Source organism: Sus scrofa, chromosome 14 (assembly GCF_000003025.6).
Source record: "Sus scrofa isolate TJ Tabasco breed Duroc chromosome 14, Sscrofa11.1, whole genome shotgun sequence".
Taxonomy (NCBI): Eukaryota; Metazoa; Chordata; class Mammalia; order Artiodactyla; family Suidae; genus Sus; species Sus scrofa.
Window position 1 is genome coordinate 67,095,139 of NC_010456.5, and position 19,949 is coordinate 67,115,087.

A 19,949-nucleotide genomic window follows, 5' to 3' on the forward strand; every position below is an offset into this window, starting at 1 on the left:
CAGGTCTGTCCACATTACAGATAAAATGGCATGTATAGTAATTGAGAGAGGAATCTAAAATTTTCTAGTGAAATATGAATTTCTCAGGCCATTCTTATGTCACTCTTGATTTAGAGTTCAGAAAAGATAATGGTTGAATTGTCTCTGCAGGGATTGTACACAATTAGAGATACTAGTTTTCTTATAACTAAAAATATAAGGTGTGTTCTTTATAAATAGAAAAGGTCTGAAGCTAGGATCAGCTCTTTTGACTATATTAATAATGAAACTTCCCTTGGGTAGAATAAATGTATGCCAAATTTATACAAATGAGTCACAGGACTGCTCTTACATTTTTCCTTCTGAATTTTGAATTTCCCACCTTGAGTGTTAAGAAAGGTCATTAAACTTGTTACCAAAGTCTGATCCAAATCAGAGTATGATTCAGGGCTGTTGAAAAGACTTTTTTTTCTGCTGTGGTCTGTATTTATCCACTGACCTAGGTTAAAAATGTGTAGTATAGTTTACTTTTTAAATAGATTTTTACATTTAATGTATATTCTGATAAAAAAATTGAAGAGATCATTGCTTTCCATAAACCAGTAACAATGCCATGTTCTAGTGATGCCAATCCCCAAAGCTAAATCAACTTTCAGAGATTTTCCATCCTAGTTTCAAAACACTGTGGATATTATCTAAAACTGCTTCCAGATATATTATAAAATTCTAAAACAGTTTGTTTTTTTTTTCCTTTTTAGGGCCTCACTGGTGGCACATGGAAGTTTTTGGGCCAGGGGTCCAATCAGAGCTGCAGCTGCTGGCCTACATCAAGCCACAACCATACTGGACCCGAGCTACATCTGGGAGCTACGCTGCAGCTTGTGGCAATGCCAGAGCCTTAACCCAATAAGCGAGGCCAGGCATTGAACCTGCATCCTCACAGACACTATGTTGGGTTCTTAACCCCTTGAGCCATAACAGGAACTCCCCCCCCCAAAAAAAAAAAGACTTCTCAAGCAATTTTATTTCACTTTTGTCCTGGAGCTCTTTAACACACTTTTGGAAGGAGGAAGAGCATCTTTACACAAATAAATAATAACATTATTTGAACTCATCAAAATATATGGGCATCAGAACGCTGTGGGGTGGAAGGGACAAAGCCCTGTTTTATTGCTCTTTGGCCTTGATTGATACAAGTGGGAGATTTAAAAGAAGGCCTAAAGACTCAAAAATTAGGTTCCTTCCAGCTCTACCTCTGCTACTTTCCCACTGGGTGGCCTATATATATTCTGATACACTGACCACCTCTGAGTTTCGTTTTGTCTTTTCGAAATGGAACCGAAACCACCGACCTCCCACAGTTGCTTTGAGACCTAAGCAAGCTAATGAATGTGAAAGTGCACTGTACTGTGAAAACATAAACCATGGTTAAACTCTTCATGTGAAGATGAGTATTTTGGGATAGGTGCTACCTGTGAAATAAAATATATCACTATATTTTAACAAATACATACTCAAAGTATCTTTTTAGTCTTTAAGTTTTAAGTTGAGCACTGGGGTAGATGAACTCATTTTGAAGAATTATAAAAGGAAAATATGAACCAAAAAATTCAAGGAAAAGAGACATCTTAGGACAGATTGATTTATTAGAGAATATAATGAAAGAAACTTGAGTCTCAAAATGGAAATCCAAGAAGTGTCTGAGCATTCAATAAACTGGTAAATCTTGAAATGTCGTCTTAGATGAAAGGAAAACTGACAACCATGTACTTTATGTTGACCTGATTTTTAGGAGCTTTGGTATTATTTTTATACTTTGATTAGCATTCATGATATGAGTAGGACCATCTGAAAATACCGTGAGTGCTTTCCTCACTTGTGCTTAACATGCTGTTATAGGTGTGGTCTATGCTGACAGACAACATAAACTGATAAAAATCATCAAAGGATCCATGTTCCCAACTTTGCATCTACTCAGAAGATTGGTAAATGTACATGCATATGTTTTAAATTAAAATTATATGTTTAATATATGCATCTTTTCAAAACAGGGTCCTTTACTTCAGTATAGAAGAGGAATTTCCAGTGGTCAAAACTGTTCCCCAAATATTTCCTTGATTGATAACACCGAGATGTGGAGATTCCCATTAGAGGCTGATAAATATTTTTTAGCGGTTCATTCACCCACTCACCCATTCATTGACCTAGTCATCAAAAATACATTGAGTACCAGCTATATGCTCAATATCTATTTGATACAATGGCGATCCACAGGGAAACAAGCATCCTCATGGAGCTTAAACTGGAGGACTCAGGTTTGTATGGTGGAGGGGATGGAACAAAGAGTTGCTGAACACAAAAACTTGATTTTTTTCTCAAAATGTAAAAGTCCACTTGGGGCTTGTTAGAAATGCAAATTTTTGTGCTCTACTTTAATCAAAATCTACATTTTAGGAGTTCTCTGGTGGTTTAGTAGGTTAAATTTAAGGATCCAGAGTTATCACTGCTGTGGTGTGGGTGTGATCCCTGGTCCGGGAATTTCTGAATGCCATGACTGCAGCAACCACCCCCCCAAAAAAACCCCTACATTTTAACAAGACCTTAGGGTGATCTTTGTTTGAAAAACACTGTTCTAGGTTTCTTTCTAACCCTGAGACAATATGCTTTTCTGTGACTCTATATCTTTTCATGCCAATAATGAAAGATCCTGCAAGAATAAGTGACTTTATGAGGCTTGGAGCCAGGAAATGTCTTTCCAATATGGCACCAAGTTTTCACGATGTCACTTCAGTCTAGACATATATTTCCAGGCCAGTCCAGTAAAGTTCTATGTCCACATGTCTTTTTCCTAGATTCTTCTGGTGACAACGCCTGGGCTACATCTCTATTCTCCTTTGATAGTGCAGCATCTGCCAGACATTGGGATTTCACAAGTAAAGATTAAACTGAGCGAGGAAACTTATTTACTTGACTCACAGCAATGTTGATAACTCTCTATTTCCTATTATTGTAAGAAACCTGGATTTTTCTTAGTAAAAGATGAAATCAGGTACACACACACATATATTAAACATACATCAGAATATGTCATCTTCTGCTTAAATACCACTAATGCCATTAGGAGAAAATTCAAATACCTTACTGTGGCCAAGGCTCTAAAAATGATGTACTTCTACCTTTCCTCAAGCCTCATGCCATTGTCTCCCTTGCTGCTTCATGCTAGTCATCTACCCATTTGTCAGTTATTAGAGACTTTTTCTGCATCAGGACCTTTGTGTGTGTAGTCCTCTCCACATGAATAACTCTTTCCCTGGTTTTCACTGAGACTTGCTCCTTCTCACTTAGGTTTTAGTGCAGCTGTCATATTTTCAAAGGGTACTTCCTGATTTCCCTATCTAGAGCAAGTTTCTCCTTATTCTCTCTCATAGTTTATGTTTACTTTCTTCATTGTACTTCATTAAATAATCTCGGTTTTATTAGGTTTTTTTACTTGTTTCCCTTCACTGGATTGGTTGCAAATTTAAAATTTTTATTTATTTATTTTTAATGGCTGCACCCACAACATATGGACTTTTTAGGCCAGGGATTGAATCTGAGCTGCAGCAATGTCAGATCCTTTAACCCAACGCAGACAGCCAGGATCAAACCATTGCCTCTGCAGTGACCTGAGTCACTGCAGTCAGATTCATAACCCACTGCACCACAGCGGGAACTTCCCTTCACAGGACTGGGATGTCTGTGAGGGCAGAGACCCTGTATTACTCTTCATAGCACAGAGCAGCTCACAGTAGGCTTTCAATCAATATCTGTTAAGTGATTAATGAATATAGTTGTCACTTTTTTATTTGAAAGTTTCATTTGCCTCAAGTGAGGTTATAGGCAGTTATAACCATTTGCAGAAAATGTTCATAAACATGAAATAGAATATCTTCAAACTTGGATCACAAAAGTAATGTAATTAAGGAAAGAAAAAGATGATGAATTTTCTTTCCTTTTAGGGCTGCAATATCTATTTTGTCATCTGTAACCTTGATATTACTCCAGGTATCTTGTAGTGTGTGTTTTTTTTTTTTTTTTCTTCCCTGTAAGCAGATGACATCATTTTAGCACATTTTTTTTTTCCCCTTTAAAATCTCTGGAAGTGCTATTCATCAAACATAAAGCCCATAACAAAAGCCTGGTGTCATCTTGTCCTTTGCTGGTTTCCTGATTGTAATGCTCACCCTTGGCCCATGAGCACACTTATTTGGCAGAAAATCGCTTATTTGATGGGTAAGGGCATCACATTATTTCTTTTCTTGGTTAAATTAATTCCCTTCCCCAGAAACACAGTATAAATGGAACCCAGGTGTCAAACAAACCTGCAGACACTATTTCTCCGAATTCTCTAATTGCTGCCTAGTGCGTGTCTGAGAAATAGAGTGGGTAGCATGGAGGAGACTAACATCAAATATAAGCTCAATGAGTTGATCAGCCTGGTACTTCACTTGGCTTAGAGGACTCTTATTCTTTCCCTTCCCCTTCACTAAGTTATAGGTTTTTTTGAGGATAAAGATGTCCTCTTCCTTGACAATTTTTCTGACTGCCTGATATATGCTGACTGCCTGATTGACTTATAATGTTACTAATTATTCAGGTGAAGTGGTTTGCACTCCATGGAAGAATGTTCCACACGATATAAACTATTTAGGATGCAAACGCAATTTACATTCCCCCTAAACAAAAAAATTTCCATCTGCTTCATTGAGCAACCCTAAGAAATAAATAATAGTTGTTGATATTCTTATGTGCACACCATATGCTAGGTATTACTCTATATGATTCATATACATTATCTTATTTAATCTTCTATAGCATGCCAGCTGTTGAAATGTATGTGAAAAATGAAATGTAGAGAATGGGCCATTGTAAAGAACTTTATTGTTTGTTTTTCTCCCAGTTTTACTGAGATATAGTTGACATAAAACATTGTATAAGTTTAAAGTGTACGATGTGGGAGTTCCCATCATGGCTCAGTGGAAACTAGTGTCTAGTGTCCATGTGGATGCATGTTTGATCCCTGGCCTCCGCTCGGTGGGTTAAGAATCTGGTGTTGTGGTGTAGGTTGCAGATGCACCTCAGATCTGGCGTTGCTAGCTGTGGTGTAGGCCAGCAGCTACAGCTCCAATTCAACCCCTAGCCTGGGAACCTCCATATGACACAGTGTGGCCCTAAAAAGACAAAAAAATAAAAAATAAAATAAAATAAAAGGGTTTGATAGCAAATATTTAGGTTTTAAAAAAATAAAGTGTACAATGTGATGAGTTGAAACACATACATATAGGGAAATGTTTACCACAATATGGTTATTTAACATATCCTTTCTCTCACATATTTAACATTTTGTTTTTATGGGGAGAACATTAAACATTAAACACTCTCAAAGCAGCTTTCAAATATATGATACATATTGTTAACTATAGTCATCTTTCTGTACATTAGATCCCCAAAAAGTATTCATTTTATAACTGAAAGTTTGTACTCTCTGATCAACACCTCCCTATTTCCCCCACCCCTGGGAACCACCAGCTCCTGGCAGCCACCATACTACTCTGTTTCTGAGTCTGATGTTTTTAGAATCTATGTATAAGTGAAATCATGCAGTATTTGTTTTTCCCTGACTTATTTCAGTTTGCATAGTGCCCTCAAGGTCCACCAATGTCGTTACAAATGACAGGACTGCCTTCTTTTTTATGACGGAATAATATTCCATTGTCTATGTAGACCACATTTTCCTTATCCATTCATCCATCACAAAGGTTGTTTACATGTCTTGGCTACTGTGCTGCAATGAACATAGGAACATAGATACCTCTTTGAGATAATGATTTCCTCTTATTTGGATTTATACCCAGAAGAGAGATTGTTGCATCATATGGTAGTTCTATTTTTCATATTTTGAGGAACCTCCATGCTATATTTTCCATAGTGGCTGCACCAATGTACATTCCCACCAACCATATACCAGGGTACCCTTTTCTCCACATTCTCCTCAGAATTTGTTATATCTTATCTTTTTTTTTTTTCCCTCTTGTCTTTTCGATAGTAGCCATTCTGATAGGTGTGAGGTGATATTTCATTATGGTTTTGATTTGCATTTCCCTGATTATTAGTGATATTGAGCACCTTTCCATGTACCTGTTGACCATTTGCTTGTCTTATTTGAAAAAATATATATTCAGGTCCTCTGACCATTTTTAAATCATATATATATTTTTTGGCCATTGAGTTGTATAAGTTTCTTATATATTTTGTCTCTCTTTTTTTTGTCTTTTTCAGGGCCGCACTTGCAGCATATGGATGTTCCCAGGCTAGGGGTCTAATCGGAGCTACAGCTGCAGCAATGTGGGAGCCAAGCTGCATCTGCAACCTATACCACAGCTCACAGCAATGCCAGATCCTTAACCCACTGAGTGAGGTCAGGGATCGAACCCACAACCTCATGGTTCCCAGTCAGATTCATTTCCGCTGTGCCACAACAGGAACTCCGGTTTCTTATATATTTTGAATCCTAACTCCTTACCAGATATGTGTATGGTTTGACTTTATTGGTTTTTATTTGTTTTTTGTTTTTGGCCACATCTGCAGCATATGGAAATTCTCAGGCTAGGGGTCAAATCACAGCCGCAGCTGCCAGCCTACACCACGGCTTCAGCAATGTCAGATCTAAGCCATGTTCATGACCTACACTCAGCTCATGGCAACGCCAGATCCTTAAACCAATGAGCAAGGCCAGGGAATGAACCTGCATCCTCATGAATACTAGTCAGGTTCTTAACCCTCTGAGCCACAATGGGAACTCTGACTTAATTATTAACACATTTAACAGAAAGCTCTGGGTTCACTCTCCTTAGGTCCTAGGGTTGGAAAACAACTAATGCCACATGAGCAGGAAAGGAATTGGCTTTTATTATAATGTCCTTGTTTTCCTGATGTAAAAGTTGAGGTTCAGGAAGGTTTAGCTCTCTCAGGTGGTAAATGTTAAAGTCAGGCTTAGATTGTGTGGGTTTTTTTTTTTTTTCTTTCTTTCTTTTTTTTTTTTTTTTTTGATTCCAGAGTCCATAGTCCTGACAACCATTCTATAAACTACCTCTAATGTTTAGTTAAGTTTCAGATAATTGGTTGTGGTTTCTTTTATTATTTCCCCAAAAGTAACATTTACTTTCTACAAAGTCAAGTCAAGGAAATAGCTGAAAGAATATTAGGATTCCAATCTAACCAATCCCTATTATAAATGAGATGAACCTTAGAAAGTCACCTAACTTTGATCCTTAATAAAGTTATCTGGATAGAAAATTCTATGATTTCATTCCAAGGAACTTACAAATTCAATGAAAATAAAAAGAATATCTTGCGGCTCATCTATTTCTCATCCATACCTATACCTATATTTCATACTTGTTATAAACACTGTGTAGATGCTATTTTTGTTTGCTTAGTAATTGCAATTTTCTAAACCTTTAAGAGAATAGTGATTTAGAACAAATCATCATAAAAGAAATATTTTACGTGTCCCTGCTATTCTTTAATGCTTATATCAATTATAAATAACAGTTCAGTATCCTAAAAAGACAGACAACTAGTCTAGAAAAGAAGTTTTTAACTCGATTGCACATTAGAAATACCTAGATAGGGAGTGAGGGGTGGGAGTAATTTTGAAAAAATATGATTTTAGAGCCCCCATAGACCAGTTATATCATAATCTCTGAGGTGGGCCCAGGGTGTCAGAATTTTTTACATGCCCCTCTGTCAATGATTTTAATGTATAGCTGGAGTTTACAACTGTTGACCTTGAATAGATGATTGTTTACTGCACTATGGTTTCTGATCATTGCTCAACTGCTTTCTCAACAGCCAGCTCATTCAGTAATACAAGAATTTAACAAACCATTAATTGTTAATTCAAAAAATAATATTCCTTATTCTAACAGGATTATTTGGGCTCTGAGAATTTTTTTTTTTTCCATCAGCAGTCTTAAGTCAGCCATTAGTTTGTTTTATGGCTACATTCATCTTTGAATTCTTAATAATTAGAGAAGTAGAACAGTTCCCTAAGTCCTTGGTATTTTTTAATGTGAAGGGAAGGTGAGCATCTGGCTGTCTGAAAAAAAAAAGTTGTAGGTTGGGGATTTGAGTTTTGAAGTTCCCTTTTGAATTCTAATAAGCTGGCTTATTTTGAAATCTCTATTTTAAAACTAAAACCATGATATAACTTTAGATTTTTCTCTCAAATTCTTCAACAATTCTTAAATGTCAGCATTTTATTTCCACCGTGAAATAAATAAGACTCAGAGGTTTTTTTATTAACTTCTCCCCTAGAAAATTCAGTAATAAAACTTAAATTTATATTCACTGATACTGAAAATCTCTTATCACCGGAGGACTCTGAAAGTCATGGTGAAAGATAACTACTTCTAGGTCAGGACACAAAGGAGACTCAACTCTTTGGATGGCTGATTAAAGGAATTATCTTAAATTCTACAGTCATAACATTGGAACAGACTTGGTTGTAATTTATTTATTGATGTAGCCATCTGGTCTCAGGCACTAGAGGAAAGAAGGTTATTATATAATGCACAGATGAATCTGCACTTCTTTGCACCAATATATTTGAAAGGCTTATTTAGGGCCCACCTTGCTGCCCAAGTCGGCCCACTCTCTGACTGCAGAGCCACGAGCCCTGGGCCCACTGGTAGATGCCAATCTCGGAACCATCCAGTGAGGTCTCATTTCCCTGAGCAATGATAAACAAAGAAAAGGCTCTCCTAATCTTCCTCCAAGAGTGAACCACCTGCCGGAACACATGGAGAACCCTCTCAGTGGGAGGCACTGCATTCAAGCATGAAACAGTGTCCATTATATCCACACTATGCAATTCAAGACCAGGACTGAGTCTCAGGAAGGAAAGGAAAAGACAGGCGTTTCAGCGTTACATAAGTCTTTCTGCTGATTTGTCATACTTGACCTCTTATTTGTAACCCTACCATGGATAACAGAATTAAATGTAAATTGAAACATTGTCTCCTTAGAGAAGGAGGTGGTGCCATCTAATTATGACTCCTCTTATGTTGAGAGCTTTTTTGGCTCTGTGCTGCTCATCATTTCATTTCTTATTTGCCTGTATTGAGACCTGGTTCCTGGATTTCAACGTGCTCCCATGAGAGGCAGCACTCAAGAAGGCTCCCTCAGTTGTCAGGATGCTGCAGAGAGGGATCTTTCATGTAACCGAGTGGTCTTTTTCACGGTCAGTTTTATTCTCCACTTGAATCTAAAGTAAGCTCTGAATGGATAAGCAATGGGATCCTGCTGTATAGCATGGGAATTATGTCTGGTCACTTGTGATGGAGCATGATAATGTGAGAAAAAAGAATGTATACATGTAAGTGTGACTGGGTCACCTTGCTGTGCAGTGGAAAATTGACAGAACACTGTAAATCAGCTATAATGGAAAAAATAAAAATCATTATAAAAAATAAGAAAAATAAAGTAAGCACTGATTAGAAAGCTGATCAAAAAGCAGGATGGTTAAAAACCACTTCTAGAACTATGAAGGTACTTTTGTAAAATGCAGAAAGTCTTCATCAAAGATCAGTGGAAGGGGAAGGCTGAGGAGGGGGCTTCCTCATTGAAGCTGTAATGATGACAGCCACTGCTGACTTTGTTGAACCTCTAATGAGGAATCTGCTCATTATAATACTTCACAGACACTGTACTGAATCCATATACACGTATTAGCCTGCTTGTGGCAGGTGAGATAATACGATTATCCTTTCTGTATTCAGAGGCACTGAACCTGATCTTTTAATGAATAGATGCAAAAATCTTGTGCTGAATTCCTATTCAAAAGAAATCTAACTATACTGATTCACAGAACTGTTTTTGTTTCATGTATCAGATTTATTTTTGATTTCTTTTTTAACAGCATATATTCTTGTTTTTTAGAATCACACATGTGGATTCTTCGTACAATTTTAATGGGATAATCAAGGCCAACATATTCTTTAAATGCCTTATTTAATCTTATTTCTTAGGGTTTCTGAAGAGCTTTCTTTTTACTATTTTATTTTTTTAATTTTTTAATTGTTATTTCCCCAATATGATTTTTTTTTTTTTTTTTGTCTTTTGTCTTTTGTCTTTTGTTGTTGTTGTTGTTGTTGTTGTTGCTATTTCTTGGGCCGCTCCCGCGGCATATGGAGGTTCCCAGGCTAGGGGTTGAATAGGAGCTGTAGCCACCGGCCTACGCCAGAGGCCCAGCAACGCGGGATCCGAGCCGCGTCTGCAACCTACACCACAGCTCACGGCAACGCCAGATCGTTAACCCACTGAGCAAGGGCAGGGACCGAACCCGCAACCTCATGGTTCCTAGTCGGATTCGTTAACCACTGCGCCACGACGGGAACTCCCCAATATGATTTTTTTTTCTACTGTACAGCATGGTGTCCCAGTTACACATACATGTATACATTCTTTTTTCTCCCATTATCATGCTCCATCATGAGTGACTAGACATAGTTCTCAGTGCTACACAGCAGGATCTCATTGCTAATCCATTCCAAAAGCAATAGTTTGCATCTGTTAACCCCAACCTCCTTTTTAAATATGCATTTAGAAATATGCATACTTTCAGAGTTCCCATTGTGGCTCAGCAGTTAACGAATCTGACTAGCATCCATGAGGATGTAGGTTCGATCCCTGGCCTTGCTCAATGGGTTAAGGATCTGGCGTTACCATGAGCTGTGGTGTAGGTTGCAGATGTGGCTCGGATCCTGTGTGGCTGTGGCATAGGCCAGCAGCTACAGTTCTGATTTGACCCCTAGCCTGGGAACCTCCACATGCCATGAGTGCGGCCCTAAAAACCAAAAAAAAAAAAAAAATTTTGCATACTTTCTCCTTAGCAATTGTGTCCTTTACAGCAAGGACTATGTCATGATTCTTTTTTTATTCTAGTAGTACATTGGCATAACAGCATACACACAATAAGCTCACAATTAATGTTTATTGGTTGGTTGTTTTTATGTTACATATGAGACACAATTTATAACAATGAGTTTTCATTCTGCCAGACCCTACCAAGCTTTTTAAAGCGAGGCTCTCTTTCCTCACCTCTCATTCATTCACTCTGCCTCCACTGAAAGGTAGCTCCTATCCTCACCTATCCACTGAAACAGCCTTTGATGAGAGCCCTAAGGGCTACCTAATTGAAAAATCCTTGTGATTACTTTTCAGCTGTTATCTTCCTGGGCCTCACTCTGGATTCAGAATCTCTCTCCTCCTTTGGTTTCCATGATATTTCATACTTCTCTGTTCCTTCTCGGTATCCCTTACAGATTTCTCTTCTTCAGACCCCTGAAATATGGTGGTAGATTCAACTTAGTGCCCTTCTCATCTTATTCTACCCTCCTTCCAGGACCTCATCCCACTTGCAGGATTTCAGTGTTATACGCTGGTGAATCTTAAACCTACCTATCCAAAAGGCAAGGTTTTTCTGAATTCGAGATCATAGTTCCAGGTGTCTACCAGACGTTTCCATCTGGCTATCCCGGAGGCATCACAAACTCAACATATACAAATTGAATTCCTCCTCCCATCCCTACAGTTTCCACTCCATCACACGAATCCTATCCTCTTACCCCTTTAGTGAACTTTGTCTGTTTCCTACCACTCTATCAGTTGCACCAGATAAAATCCTTGGAACTATCTGCAGAGGTGGCCTCTGCTAAGTTTCTATTAGTCATGGGAGAAAAAATTCTTTTATTTTTTATTTTTTTAGTGAGGCAAATAAATTGTTTAGTAAGATAGAGGAGAGAGAAGATAGGTGTGAAGAAAGTACGAGCAGGCTCTGGTGGGGGGGGTGCAGAAAGAGAGAACTTTTTTTTTTTTTTTTAAAGAGAACAAATTCTTGATTTTCTCTGCCTGGTGAACATCATCCCTCAGCAAGCAATTCAAGCACTCTCTCCTTTCTGAGACCTTTGTTGTAACCTATAAGGCAGAGTTAGAATCTTTCACTTCTGGATGCCCATAGGAGCATTTACTTACTTTTCCTATAATACAAAATCATGTGTATTTTAATTGTCTATGTACATCTGTTTCCTCTATTGGATAGTGAACTTCTACAAAATTACAATGATACTAAAATATAAAAACTAGTTAGTTATCATTAGGATACTAGTAAACCAATTCATTATTTTGAAAACCCATAGTAAAAAAAAAGAATCAAGCATTCATCCTGGCTTTGCATTCATCCTGGGGAGCTATCTAATAAATGAGAATTATTTTTCTGTCTTATAAATGAAGGACTAATAGAATTATAGCACCATCATTATGCAATTCTTTTTTTTTTTTTTTTTTTGTCTTTTTGTCTTTTTTAGGGCTGCACCCACAGTATGTGGAAGCTCCCAGGCTAGGGGTCTAATCAGAGCTGTGACCACCAGCTTACACCACAGCTATAGCAATGCCAGATCCGAGCCACCTCTGTGACCTACACCATGGCTCACAGCAATGCCGGATCCTTAACCCACTGAGTGAGGCCAGGGATCGAACCCGAAACTTCATGGTTCTTAGTCAGATTCGTTTCCACTGTGCCACGAGGGGAACTCCTTTTTTTTTTTTTTTCAATTCTTAATGAGTTAATGAATCTACACATTGATCACCAACATCTACTAACATGATAAAACAAGAGATAAACAGATATTAATGCCTCCTGATGGAAATACATCCTATTCATCGAATACTCTTGCCAAAGGCAACATAATCTGAATTGGTTCATACCTGTTAGATTCAACTACCACTTTATAAGCAGAGAATTGAAGAACATGTTAAACAATACCATAGGATTACAATCAGCAAAATTTAATCTATGTCTACAGGGCAAATGACCTGGTTTCTTCAACAATAAATTACGAACTAAAAAAGAGAGAGAGAAACCCCACAAAAAAATTTAAAAGACCTAAGAAATATGTAGTTAATCATAATTAGTGAACTTTATATGGATCTTGATTCCAACGAGCTACTAAAAATTATTATATCTATGAGACAGTTGGAATGTTGAACAATGCATATTTGATGGTATTAAATAATTACTATCAAATATTTTAGGTATTACAATGGTATTGTGGTTATGTTTCTTTTTTAAGACCCATCTTTTAGAGACACATACTGAAATATTTATGGATGAAATGGTATGATGTCTGGGATTTTCTTCAAAATTATATGGGGGGAAGGAATTCAGTGGGATGTAGTTGAAATAAGATAGGTTATGAATTTAAGATTCTTGAAACTGAGTGATGGGGCAAAGAAGTCACTAAAATGTCCCATTATATACAGTTTTTTTCAAAGTCTTAAGTTTCTCACTCCTAGTATAGAGCTCTTTCTACCAATTTATTAAATGGGTCATAGAAAACTCAAGCAAAAGTCCAGAATTTTCTACATTTTTTTTTTTTTTAAATCCAAAAAGGGTTCCCAAGGAGTTCCCGTCATGGGACAGCAGAAACGAATCCAACTAGGAACCATGAGGTTGCAGGTTCAATTCCTGGCCTCGCTCAATGGGTTAAGGATCCAGTGTTGCTGTGAGCTGTGGTGTAGGTTGCAGACGTGGCTCAGATCCCACATTGCTGTGGCTGTGGCGTAGACCGGCAGCTGTAGCTCCGATTAGACCCCTAACCTGGGAACCTCCATAAGCTTCGGATGTGGCCCTAAAACAAAAACAAAAACAAAAACAAAAGCAACCCACCACCACCACCACCAACAAAAACAAAAAAGCTCCCCAAATGAGGAAAGCCAGTGGTTAAAAACGTCAGCCGTTGGAGTTCATGAACTCTGTTTTCTCATCTGACTTTGCCAAGAAATTCCTTTGTGGTCTTTGGTAAGATTAGATTTTTTTTGTCTTGATTTGGTCACTCTCCAAAAGTGGTCAGAGATCAAGGTCCACATTATGACTTATCGACAGTGCTTCCAGCCTAGGAGGGCTCCATCACTGCATAAAGATGATGCTTAAAAAAAATCTTAATTTTAGGAGAAAAATCTGCTTTTATTTTTTCTTTATTTGGCCCCGTCGGTGGTATGTGAAAGTTCCCAGATCAGGGATTGAACCTGTGCCACAGCTGCAGTCACACAGGATCCTTAACCCACTGCACCAAAGGGGAACTTACCAAAAATCTGCTTTTAAAAACTATTAATACAATAGGTTAGATGACAAATGTAAAATGAAAAACCTTTACAGCCTACAGAGGAAAAAAAAAGAAGCTTTATATGAAAGGCTGTTATTGACCAAAGCTTTATTAGTAACAATACTACTGACTCAAAGCAGTAGAACTGTTTTTCACTTTAATATAAGGTTTTATTGTTGGGGTCCTCTATAACCATTCTTATTTCTTTTTTTTTTTTTCTTATTTCTTTTCACAGTGGCTCCTTCTGCTTGTGATTTGAAAAATGGCAATATTAATGCTTTCTATGCTGGTTCTAATCTATAGTTTACATTAATTTTATATAAAGGTGGCTCTTAGATTTTGAGATGTTCTCAATGAGAATATCCACAAATGGCTTTGCAAACAAATGAAAAATGATGATCATTTGATGCTGATACATATATTTTTTTTTGTCTATCTTGCCTCATTCCCCAAATAAATGAGGTGATAGAGTAAATGGAATCGACTCTCTCTTTTACCCACCTGGCATTAATTGTTTCCAACTCCAGACATCTAATCAAAGATGATTTGTCAGGCAAAGAGGCTGAGGGTCATCCCAGAATTCTCAGTTGCCTATGTAACAACTAGACAATACCCTTCTGTATAGCTCTCTTTTCTCCATACCAATCCTCTTCCATAGATTTGGACAGACATGCTTTCTCAGCCACAAACATATGCATTCTCTAATTTTCTTTTTCATATCTGCAGGTTATTTTGCCCAAGATATACTTACTCATCTGTTTCATATTTAGATAGCCTTTCTTAGTGTGGTCTTTAAAATGCTGTCTTGACTATTAGAAGTCTTTTTTAAATAAGGAGAAAAGTACATGCTGGGTAATTACAAAACAGAGCTATTGCATAGTCCAGAGGAGGGAGGAGAAAGTGGGAGGGAGAGAGTTAAAAGCAAAATGGGTTTACCAGAAAGTTTTGAAGCTTTCACAACTCACAAAAATTCATGGTGAATCATGGGTTGAAATTTCTTGCTCTAGAATATTTAGAGGAAATGCTGATATCTAAACGAAATGCAGACTATGAATCTTGGGCTGAAAAACAAGAATGTGAAGAAAAAGCACAATGATGATGTGTAAGTATGTAGAGGGGATACCTCAGAAACGTTCAAAACAAGCTGTTAATGAATTTTCTACTGGATCTGCCATAAGTGTGTGGAGAGATACAGTATTAGGTTGGATCTGAGATTATAAATGTTATAAGTTCATAAATAAGATTTACAATTTACACCCCAAACATTCTTCATATGTTCTCCATCATGTACCTTTTTCAAAAATGGGCTTGCAAGGCAATCACAAGAATGAGGACTTAGCTACCCTCCAAATTCCAGGATTGCACTGCAAAACTCAGTCAACCTGAACCTTGAATACTTATTTTTTATACACACTCTTAGAGATCCCTGCATTTCTAAAATTTTTCCTGAAAATCTTAGCTGTTCTGACAATGACATTCAGATATTTACTGCAGTTTTAAATAAAATATTTTAGGAGATACACTGTAAAACTTTAGGGTGTTATATGATTTTAATTAAGATGAGGCAGATTATGCTTAGTAGTCATTGAGTGGCAGAAACTGGCTAGATGTTCACTGACTTCATTTCCTCTTCCTGGATAAATAAAAAGACTCATCTCCCAGTTTTGCTTGAAGTTAGGTTGGTGTTATTTGAGTAGGTTCTGGCCAATGGAGTGTGAAGGGAAGTAACACACAGTACTTCCAGACTTACCTTTTGTTTTGTTTTGTTTTGTTTTTGGTTTTTTTTTTGTCTTTTTAGGGCTCTATCTGCAGCACATGGAAGTTCCCAGGCTAGGGGTCAAATCAGAGCTGAAGCTGCTGACCTATACCGCAGCCATAGCAACACTGGATCTGAACCTCATCTGCAATCTACACCACAACTCACAGAAACGTGGGATCCTTTAACCCACTGATGGAGGTCAGGATTCAAACCCGTACCCTCATGGACACTCGTGGGGTTTGTTACAATTGAGCCACAATGGGAACTCCCCAGACTTTTCTTTAAAACATCTTAGGTAACTTCTTGCTCTCTCTCTTTACTTAATGGTTGAGTGACAGCCGAACAGAGGAGTCCATGGAGGTACAAGGAAATAGAGCCATACTACAGAAGTATCCTAAGTTTCTGAGTCTCTGTTTAGAGGACAGCATCTAAGGAGTGTTGCCCAATCTATACTGGGTAGGGATGTAAGAAAGAAAGAAAAATTTTAACTAGATTGTGGGAATCCTTTCATAATGTGTATGTACATGAGGAGTTCACTTGTGGGGCAGTGAGTTAAGGATCTCGTGTTGTCACTGCAGTAGTTTGGGTTGCTGCTGTGGCATGGGTTTGATCCCTGATCCAGGAACTTCTGCATGCCCCAGGCGTGATGTAAAAACCAAAAAAAAAGATGTGTATGTATATCAAATCACCATGATGTACACTTTAACTATCTTATAATTGTATTGGTCAATGATACGTCAATCAAACTAAAAAAAAAAAAAGAATTTTTTTATTGTTAAGCCACTGAGATGTTGGGAGGGGGAGTGCCTATTAGCAGCTGCTAATATTGATTACCTTGAAGAGTAACATTGTTTGTTGGCATTTGGTACACCATTTTTTCATTTTATTTACCAAGAGCCTCTGTGCTCAGTACCTTCTCTCTGCTTCTTACATCATGGTCTGAACTTCTTACCCACTCCTAGACCCTAGCCTCCGTGTCATATAGGCCATGATGTTCTACTTCCAAAGATAGCTCACTCCCTGATCATAGGTTTGAAGAGCTCACAGAGAGCTTATGCATTCTGCAGATAATAAATACCTTTACTCTGGCAAAATGAATTCTTCTCAGTACAACAATTTTTTAATGATAAGAGCTTAACATTTTGGAGAAAATTCCTCCATACACATTCTACATCATCATCATAATTATTATTATTTTTTGGCTGTGCCTGTGGCATATGGAAATACCTGGGTCAGAGGTCCAACTTGCACCATAGCAATGACCCTGACCGCTGCAGTGACAATGCTGGATCCTTAACCTGTTGCACCACAAAGGAATTCCTTTATCATCATTCTTTATTTTCATAATCTTATTTTTTCTCATAGTTTGTAATAACTATAATAGCATGTGGCAACCCTGTTCCCCCCCCCCCCAATCTCAGCAAAGAGGGTTCAGGATTCACCTGCTGCCCCCTGTCTGCCCAGCACAGCCTGTTTTAAGGAGCAGTACTTGCAACATGTGCTTGGGAAATCCCAAATCCCTCACCTGCTCCACCTGCCCATACCAAAACCTCAATGACACAATCTCAGTATTCTTCACCATTCCCACCATCCTGAATCTGTTGGTAAACCTACCTACAAATTCTTTTGTCCCTGAAACTGCTCTGTGTTGAACAAGTCTTTCCCAAACCAAATTTAGCAGGATTTCAAAACCAACCTAGTTTCCATGCCCCTTGAATTTTCATCACCCAGAAAAGTCCCCATTTAGCCTAAATGCATAGTCTCAACTTTACCAAGTGCCTTCTGGTACTAGGGCAGACATTACCAGATGTCTAGGACAAGTGTTGGCATTCTCCCAGGGTCCAAACCCAACCTAGATATCAGAGTTGCCCTGGATTCTGGCAGAAGTCTAAAATAGAGAGTCCCAACATTTATTTCATTTTTTCATTTTTAATTTTTGACTGTGTCCACAGCAAGCAGAATTTCCTGGGCCGGGGACTAAACCTGCCCTACAGCAGTGGCCTGACCCATAGCAGGAATAATCCCAGATTCTTTAACTGCTAGGTCACCAAGGAACTCCAGAGATTCCCAAAGTTTTGAATGCCTTAGAATTACCTAGTATATACTTGTTTAAAAGCACATTCCTGGACCTAATGTCTTTAGGAATTTAAATCCATAAGCTTTTGGGTAGGTCCTAGGAATCTGCATTTCTGTGAAGTCCCTCAGATTTATCTGTTCCTGATAATGCAAAGACCGTACTTTAATTAATACAAATGGGATGATGTCAGATATAAAGTAACACATTTGAGATGCCCTGAGGAAAATGTTACTTTGTGCCAAAAGAAAATCAACTAAAACAGATTCATGACAAGTTGGCCTTTGCCACTTGAAGACATTCAGGATTTTCATGTTTGCTCCCTCCTTTGCTCAGAGCTCGAAGTCTCCTTCCTTGCTGACTCTTGGCCTTAAGATCTCCGAGCCATGACTCAAGTCTTTTGTGTGCCCTTAGTTTTGCTTTTCAGTGCCTGTTTCTATCCTTATATTGTTCAAGGAAATCACTCAAAGTTCCAGATCATTGAGGTGTGGGGTAGAAATTCCTCCAATATCCAACTCTCTTTCCTTTCCAGGCACAATTGACGCAGTACTTCTCAAGTTCCTTGTGGTTGGAAGGAGCCATGACATTAATTCTGGCTAATGAAATATGAGCAGAAGTAACATATATGGGATTCACCAGTTTCTCCTTTTTCTTCCACCACCTCCTTCTGGCCATGTGTTCCAGATGGTACGGCTACAAGCTGGTGGAAACTTCATCTGCCTGAGTCCTTCAGTAAACTATGTGGAACAGAGTTTTTAATTTACATGGAGTATGGATTGAGAAGAAGAAATAAATGTGTGTTAATTCACTGAGATCTGGTGGTGGTTTGTTAAACAGAAAAGGCAAATGTGTTCTAAAACGAAGTGACATTGTTCTGTAATGGAGTTTGTCCAAGACCACCTTTGTCCTTGCTTACTTAGTTGATGGCTGCTGACTGCCTTAGAGAATTAAGTACATATGGAGGCTGGTAATGTAGTAAGTTGTCTTTATTTTGTGATAATGGTTGGATGAGCACCTAATAAACATATTTAAGTAAATAAATCTTTACTTTGAGACAGAAACATCAGGGGAATCTTCTCCTCACCAATTAGACTTCGAATCTTGAAACTGAGCAGAGCCCAGTAGGGCTCCTGGGCACAAAAGCCTAGGTCCCCCATTGTTTTTTAGGAGATAGGCTTCATTCAGCCTCCTTGACCTTCCCTGAGTTCCAAAGGGTAGGTTCAAACAGTTGCTAATCAGGGAAGGGAGGGGATGTGGAGACCCCTGGAGAAGAAGTCAACAAACAATAGTGCAGCTTTGGGGCAGGGTCCTGGTCCCTCCTCAAAGAATATAGATAATAATATCTTTGAGTTCTTCTGCAGACTGAAAACCCACAACAAATGGAAGATGTTAATGAAGTATTCTTCATTTGGAAAGAAGACCACCAGACTATTGAACACCAGCTTTGAAAACAATGCAAGCGAGCCTCTAAACTGATCCTTATCTGTGGTCTATTTTCTATTCCCAAACTGTAAAACCACCTCCTAATCTCCTCTAAGTAGGGACACACTCTTTAGGGCATTATCCTCTTGTGACCTTCCTTTGCCTGGCAGAGCAATAAAGCTTTTTTTTTTCTCCTTCACCCAAAACTCTGTCCCTGCGTTTCTATCTGGCACCAGTGGAAAGAGGTCTAGTTTTGGTAACAATATGACTGGTATAGAACTGATGGATTATTGAGTAATTATCTTTTAATGTATTTTGAAGCATCCAGACCTGAGCTTGTTTGCATTGCCATTATTTTCACTGACTTTAATCTGGACAGATTTCTACATTTCTTCTGGCTGTTTGCTATTGTGTAGACACTTAACCTTCATGTTATCTTGTAAGTTCAGAAAAACATTACAGTCTGTCTTGATAAAATACATTAAAATGACTGAGTCAGGGAGTTCCCGTT

General features: G+C 38.1%; 1 long non-coding RNA gene across 3 annotated transcripts in view; it reads left to right on the forward strand.

The window, feature by feature from the left end:
* The window catches only part of LOC102164693, a 35,675-nt gene extending 16,031 nt beyond the window's left edge, over positions 1-19,644 (forward strand). The window contains exons 3-5 of one of the 3 annotated variants that reach the window (XR_001300990.2): positions 2,031-2,294; positions 15,191-15,285; positions 18,549-18,830. This is a non-coding gene — a long non-coding RNA (uncharacterized LOC102164693). Of the gene's footprint in view, positions 1-2,030; positions 2,295-15,190; positions 15,286-18,548 lie in introns of all 3 variants that reach the window. The other 2 variants (XR_307585.3, XR_307586.3) reach the window with 2 other exon arrangements.